The sequence below is a fragment of the Harmonia axyridis genome, chromosome X, assembly GCF_914767665.1.
Source record: "Harmonia axyridis chromosome X, icHarAxyr1.1, whole genome shotgun sequence".
Classification (NCBI taxonomy): Eukaryota; Metazoa; Arthropoda; class Insecta; order Coleoptera; family Coccinellidae; genus Harmonia; species Harmonia axyridis.
In genome coordinates this window covers 30,010,733-30,018,908 of record NC_059508.1, presented here as the reverse complement: position 1 = coordinate 30,018,908, position 8,176 = coordinate 30,010,733, and positions in this window count along the sequence as shown.

The window sequence follows — 8,176 nt, the reverse complement described above, 5'->3', positions numbered from 1 at the left end:
GATGCAGAACGTAAAGTAGATCTTACCGATGCACCACGTAATCTCGATCTTACCGATGCACCACGTAATCTCCATCTTACCGATGCACCACGTGAACTGGATCTTACCGATGCAGAACGTGAATTGGATCTTACCGATGCAGAACGTGAATTGGATCTTACCGATGCACCACGTAAACTCGATCATACCGATGCACCACGTAATCTCGGGCAGACCGATGCACAACGTAAATGACGATCGGGACCGGGGCGATCGGTCGTATCTGACACCGCCGGCTCGGTTCTAACATCGTCAATGAGTCGGGGTTGTAAAAAAGGACGTGAACATTTTTCCTTATAAAAATCAAACCCGACCATGGATTTTGATTCTGATTGTTGATTATCGCTACTAGAACATATAAGGAGGCAACCAAATCAAATTTGAGAAAATTCCACGATCAGAAAATTTTTTTCGAAAAAAAAAAAAAATCGTAATCACCTCGGTCATGGCGAGTTATTTTCCGTATTTCATTCCACAATCAACGTACAACATAGAAGAAATCATCTCTCTAACTATCCTGGTTCAAAAGTTGTATCGGAACATTTCACGTCGTAATATCTCGCCAAGTCCAGACCTCGGCGATAGGTAGTATCTGACACCGTCCGCTCGGGACTGACATCGACTTGGACTCGGGCTGATGATGGGGAGGCGTTTAAGGACGTGAACATTTTTCCTTATAAAAATTAAAGTCGACAATGAATATTGATTCTGATTACTGATTTACGCTTTAAAAACACATTAGAAGGCAACCAAATCGAATTTGAGGAAATTCCACGATCAGAAAATTTTTTTCGAAAAAAAAAAAAATCCGAAAAATATTTTTCGATTCCGATTACTGATTTACTCTTTTAGAACACATTAGGAGGCAACCAAATCAAATTTGAGAAAATTCCACAATCAGAAAATTTTTTTCGAAAAAAAAAAAAATTCGAGGACACCTCGGTCATGGCAAGTTATTTCCCACAATCCATTCCCCGATCCACGTACATCCCAGAAAAAATCATCTCTCTAACTATCCTGGTTCAAAAGTTGTATCGGAACATTTTCACGTCGAAAATATATCTCTAAGTCCAAACCGATGCACCACGTAAACTAGGGCAGACCGATGCACCACGTAATATCGGGCAGACCGATGCAGAACGTAAACTCGATCATACCGATGCTTCACGTAATCTCGATCTTACCGATGCACCACGTAAACAAGGGCAGACCGATGCAGAACGTAAAGTAGATCTTACCGATGCACCACGTAATCTCGATCTTACCGATGCACCACGTAATCTCCATCTTACCGATGCACCACGTGAACTGGATCTTACCGATGCAGAACGTGAATTGGATCTTACCGATGCAGAACGTGAATTGGATCTTACCGATGCACCACGTAAACTCGATCATACCGATGCACCACGTAATCTCGGGCAGACCGATGCACAACGTAAATGACGATCGGGACCGGGGCGATCGGTCGTATCTGACACCGCCGGCTCGGTTCTAACATCGTCAATGAGTCGGGGTTGTAAAAAAGGACGTGAACATTTTTCCTTATAAAAATCAAACCCGACCATGGATTTTGATTCTGATTGTTGATTATCGCTACTAGAACATATAAGGAGGCAACCAAATCAAATTTGAGAAAATTCCACGATCAGAAAATTTTTTTCGAAAAAAAAAAAAAATCGTAATCACCTCGGTCATGGCGAGTTATTTTCCGTATTTCATTCCACAATCAACGTACAACATAGAAGAAATCATCTCTCTAACTATCCTGGTTCAAAAGTTGTATCGGAACATTTCACGTCGTAATATCTCGCCAAGTCCAGACCTCGGCGATAGGTAGTATCTGACACCGTCCGCTCGGGACTGACATCGACTTGGACTCGGGCTGATGATGGGGAGGCGTTTAAGGACGTGAACATTTTTCCTTATAAAAATTAAAGTCGACAATGAATATTGATTCTGATTACTGATTTACGCTTTAAAAACACATTAGAAGGCAACCAAATCGAATTTGAGGAAATTCCACGATCAGAAAATTTTTTTCGAAAAAAAAAAAAATCCGAAAAATATTTTTCGATTCCGATTACTGATTTACTCTTTTAGAACACATTAGGAGGCAACCAAATCAAATTTGAGAAAATTCCACAATCAGAAAATTTTTTTCGAAAAAAAAAAAAATTCGAGGACACCTCGGTCATGGCAAGTTATTTCCCACAATCCATTCCCCGATCCACGTACATCCCAGAAAAAATCATCTCTCTAACTATCCTGGTTCAAAAGTTGTATCGGAACATTTTCACGTCGAAAATATATCTCTAAGTCCAAACCGATGCACCACGTAAACTAGGGCAGACCGATGCACCACGTAATATCGGGCAGACCGATGCAGAACGTAAACTCGATCATACCGATGCTTCACGTAATCTCGATCTTACCGATGCACCACGTAAACAAGGGCAGACCGATGCAGAACGTAAAGTAGATCTTACCGATGCACCACGTAATCTCGATCTTACCGATGCACCACGTAATCTCCATCTTACCGATGCACCACGTGAACTGGATCTTACCGATGCACCACGTAATCTCAATCTTACCGATGCACCACGTGAACTGGATCTTACCGATGCAGAACGTGAATTGGATCTTACCGATGCACCACGTAAACTCGATCTTACCGATGCACCACGTAATCTCGATCTTACCGATGCACCACGTGAACTGGATCTTACCGATGCAGAACGTGAATTGGATCTTACCGATGCACCACGTAAACTCGATCTTACCGATGCACCACGTAATCTCAATCTTACCGATGCACCACGTGAACTGGATCTTACCGATGCAGAACGTGAATTGGATCTTACCGATGCACCACGTAAACTCGATCTTACCGATGCACCACGTAATCTCAATCTTACCGATGCACCACGTGAACTGGATCTTACCGATGCAGAACGTGAATTGGATCTTACCGATGCACCACGTAAACTCGATCTTACCGATGCACCACGTAATCTCGATCTTACCGATGCACCACGTGAACTGGATCTTACCGATGCAGAACGTGAATTGGATCTTACCGATGCACCACGTAAACTCGATCTTACCGATGCACCACGTAATCTCAATCTTACCGATGCATCACGTAATCTCGATCTTACCGATGCAGAACGTAAACTCGATCATACCGATGCACCACGTTATCTCGGCAGACCGATGCAGAACGTAAAAAAAAAGCTTACAGCACGCGGTGTTCCCAAGCGGTCACCCATCCAAGTACTAACCGCGCCCGACGCTGCTTGGCTTCAGTGTTCAATTCAATTCAATTCAATTCAAACATGTATATTTGGTGTTAAGAAATACATTATAAGTTGGTATATGAACTTATTTATAATACATTGGGGGGCTATAAAGCTTCTACTTAGTACAAGTATATACATTTAATTATGATAATAAAAAATGATTGAATATCTTAAAATAATTGGGGATAAGGGGGATTTTTATTTAATATCGTTTATTTATTTATATGTTCTCATTAGGAATTATTCAGGAAAATTAAAAATAAAAACCTGATTGAAATAATTTGGGGTAGGAAGTGGGGAGGTAGGGGGATATATACATATATTTACACATATTTACAGTTATTTACAATTGGAAGTTTAGTTCCGTTATGCTAATCGGCGAGATACGAATCGGTTAGGTCGCCATTTGCTGGATGTGGCCAGTCCCTTTCGTCGTAAGTCCGCTCGTGCCGCTATTGGGTCGAAACCCGGGGGCCGATTGGTCATTACGATTACGGGGCGATGGACACACCTTTTGCAATGGCGGTTCTAGCGTTCATCGAATCTCGTCGATAAGACACCATTTTCAAAATGTCGTTGAGTGACAATACCAGCTTTAGCGGGTGGCGTTTCTATGGGGATTGGCTTGGGGTTTTAGGAATGTAGGAAGGTGTTGGTAAGGGAGGGAATGGGGAAGTCGGGAGTTTGTTGCGTGGATTCGCGATTTCGTTATATTTTTTGTCAGTCTGTTTGAGTTGCACTGGAATTGGTAGAAGTCATTGGAGATTTTGTTTATGTATTCTCGTATTGTCGGTATGTTTGCTTGTTCGTGTAGGTCTGAGATTCTTGTAAAGTACGGCTTGTTTAGAGCCAGTCTTAGTGCTTTGTTCTGCAAGCTTTGTATCGATCTCAAAGGGTAGGGTCTCAGGTGGCAGAAGGCCGGCGCGGCGTAAGTGATGATCGATCTTATGTATGAGGTGTATAAAAGAATTTTGTTATCTGAATTTAAATGACTTTTTTTGCACAATAGAGGATATAGCTTCTTTTTTGTTGCATAACCTTTGGCGACTTGATTTTTGATGTGTCGGTGAAAGTTAAGTCTTTCATCTAGTTCAACTCCTAGGTATTTGATACTGTTTTTGGGTTGAACTTCGATGTCACCTATTTTTAATTTATTTTGGATAATTTTATTATTTTTCCTTCTGCTAAACACGATTTGTTCGGTTTTCGCTTCGTTCAGTTTGATTTTCCATCTGTCAAAATATTTATGAAGAATTTTGAGATGGGTTTTAAGCTCGTTGTTAGCGTCTTCAGCGCAGTTTGAATGAGCATATATTGCTGTATCATCTGCGAAGAGTGCTAGGTTTGTATTTTTGTGCATTGGGATATCTTGGACATAGATATTAAATAATCTAGGTCCGAGGACAGAGCCCTGTACAATGCCCGCAGTAATGTCGATGGGGTCGGAAATTTCCTTTCCTACTCGGACAGTGAATTTCCTATCTGATAAGTAGGAGTTCACCAGTTTCGTAATGAACTTGGGGAACTCTAATTTTATCATTTTGTAGGTCAGGCCCTCTATCCAGACTTTATCGAAAGCTTTTTCGATATCTAGAAGGAGCAGGACCGTATGATTTTTGATATTGAAGTTATTAATAATATCTACGACTATTCTGCATGTTTGCTGTGTCGAGCTGTGTTTTGCCTTGAATCCAAACTGATGGTCATCTTTAATCTGGTTATTTTTAATTACTGAATTGATTTTAGTCAACAGTATTTTCTCAGTCAATTTACTAAGGTTAGATAATAGGCTGATCGGGCGATAATTACTCGGAGAGGTCGTGATCTTTCCGGATTTGGGGATGGGCGTAACTATCGCCGTTTTCCAGCACTTAGGCCAGTACTGGAATTTAAAAATTGCGTTAATAATATAGTTCAATTGAACTATTGATTTTTTAGAAAGATTTCTGATCAGCCTATTATCTATTTCGTCGTTTCCCGGAGCTTTCTTCATCGGGAGTTTTTTAATTAATTCGAAAATTTCCGTTGGGTTCGTTAAGAACTTTTGTTCTGGTTTAACGAACCTGTTGGAATTAAGGAAATTTTCTACTGTTTTACGTATGTCCGCCTGTTCATGGTCATCGGCTTGAGAAATATGATGAGCGGTTTCGAAGGTTTCCGCTAATATGTTCGCTTTTTCTTTATCGGTAGAGAATTCCGCGGAATTTTGGATTAAGATGGGAACCTCGGAGTATTTTTTAATATTACTTTGGACTGTTTTCCAAAGGAAGGTTCTGTCGTTATTTATTTTAGTGAGTTTTTGTTCCCATCTTTCATTCTGGAGGTTTTTGATTTCTTTCCGGATTTCGCGAGTATAAATGTTGAGAATTTCTTTATCTATTGAATTTCTATGTTTTTGCCAAAGTTTCCTAGTTTTATTTCTCGATTTGATAAGATCGATTATATGAGGGGGGAGTTTTTTGTACGCTAAATTTTGTTGTTTTTTAGGGGTTGTTTTATCGCGAGCATATTTGAGGGCCTTCGTAAACGTCTCGATTTCCCTTTCGATTTCTGAGGCGGTTTCAATTTTGTTGTTGATAGCGATTTTGCTATCCAATTTTTTACGAAAGATATCCCAGTTGGTGACTGAGTAGTCGTACACCAACTTGGCTGGGTTTCTTTCGATATCAATGTTGACTTTGAAAATAACTGGGTTGTGGTCAGATCCCAGTTGACAACTAGTTTCTGGGATACTGTTTATGCGGACGTTTTTGGTAAGCACCAAATCTATTGTACTTGGTGCTTTGCCATTGCCCGGGAAATGTGTATGTCCACTAGGGACGTTCAAGGTTATATAATTGTTGGATTCAAGGAAACTGAAAAGGCGATTCCCGTTAGTATTTCTGCAATTGCAGTTCCACTCTTCGTGCTTAGCGTTCAAGTCGCCTAGAACGATAACGTTGGCGGTTTTTTTAATTGTAAACAGGTTCCTTAAACAATTATTGGTGAATTTGTTACTAGGGCTGTTGTACACCGCCGTAATAACGAAGTTTTCATTAAAAATTACACTAATATTCTCTATTGTGCACTTTACTTTGGGTAAAGGCGAGATGGTGGATGCGCTACTAAGACTGTTCTTCACAAGAATGGCGACTCCACCAAAACCAGAATTGTCGTTTCGGTCCGCTCTAAAGGTTCTGTAACCGTTAATGAAGAATTTGTTTATGTCTTTCAGTCTAGTCTCGTTAATTGTAAGTACGTCTATTTTGTTGAAATTTAGAAAGTTCTCAATTTCGGTGTGTTTTTGAGACACACCGTTGGCGTTCCACGTAACTATTTTCAAGGACTTAGAATCCATTTGAGGTAATTACATATTCAAAGAATATTTTCGACCGTTCCTGTTGAGAAGCGGCACTCTCCAATTTTTTATTTAAAAGCTTTATACTTTCAAGGAATTTATTTAGGTTGATATAAGAATTGAGTTTTTTAAATTCATTTTGAATTTCCTCAAATGGATTTCCTGTTGATTGGAATTCCGGGGATGGCGTAGATGGGATATTTGGCAGGATGGTGGGTGCGCTTTTGCTGGTATTGTCACTCACCTTATTTGCTTTGATTGTCGCCTCATAGGCGGCTTTCCTCTGTTCCCAGGGGTTGCTTTCTGGAATTGGGGCTGGCCTGTATCTCGGTTTGGGGGCGACTGCGGGTCTGGAACTCCTGGAGTTCTTCTTTTCGATTATAGATTTGTAGATTGGACAGTCAATGCTGTTTGCCGGGTGACTTCCATGGCAATTAATGCACTTAGCCAAGGTTGTTATTGGTTTGGGGCAGTTCATCGTCAAATGCGACTCGGCGCATTTGAGACATTTTTCCGCCCTATGGCAGTTGGCGGTGGCGTGGCCCCACAACTGGCATCTGTGGCACTGAATGATTTCTTTTTTGGTGGTGTACCGATTCCACCTAATTTTAGTGTAGCTTACAACTTTTATGTGGTGTTGTAGCTGTTTTAAGGTGACTGTATTGTCGGTCACCACCATGTAGGCCGGGGATTGCGTCGCCCTCATCTTATGGATTTGTATTACTGGAACATTCTGGCCTATTAAATCGTCCTTAATTTCCTCCAGCTCGATGTCTTGCTCTAGGCCCCTCAACGTAAATGCGTGGGTCTTTAGGTGTTTGGGGGTATAAGTGTGGTACTGTATACCATGTTTGTCCAAGAATTTCATGATTTTTTCTTGGTCTTTCAAGGTCTCACTGTATATGGTGGTGTCATTTACCCCATATTTTAAGTAGAAGTTTCCGTCTACTTCGGATTTTATCTCCTTCACTTTTCTGGCGTGGTTTGTAAATACCCCCAGTACGACAATTGGGGGCGGTTTTTTGGCAGATTTAGGTTCAACTTCGTCCTTCGTAGTTTCAGGGAGGTAGTTGAATCTATTTTTGATTTCAACGTGCTGGACCGTCTTTCTTTTTAGGGTTTTTTTGGTGGTTGGGTGCGTGAATTTGGGATTATTGATATCGGTAGTCCTCGATTTTTTGGTTGGTGCGGTGGAGGTGGAGCTTTCCTCGCCGGAACTTGTATCGTTGTTCTCGATTTCCATCTTATCGAGCGTCATTTTCGATTTAAATTCCTCGCTCGGAGGAATTTAAATTAGAAACTTTAGTCACTTTCACTTCAAATACGGTCAGTTTTGTCCAAATCGACCCAAAACAGGTAAATTTCAGGTAGATTTCACTAACACTTGGGTTTGGAATGCGGCTAGTCGCCGTAAAGTCTAGACAGAGCGGCTTCACTTCGGAATGCGGCCAACGCCGGAGGGGTTTTACGCCCTGTTTCGTCTACGGAATGTGGC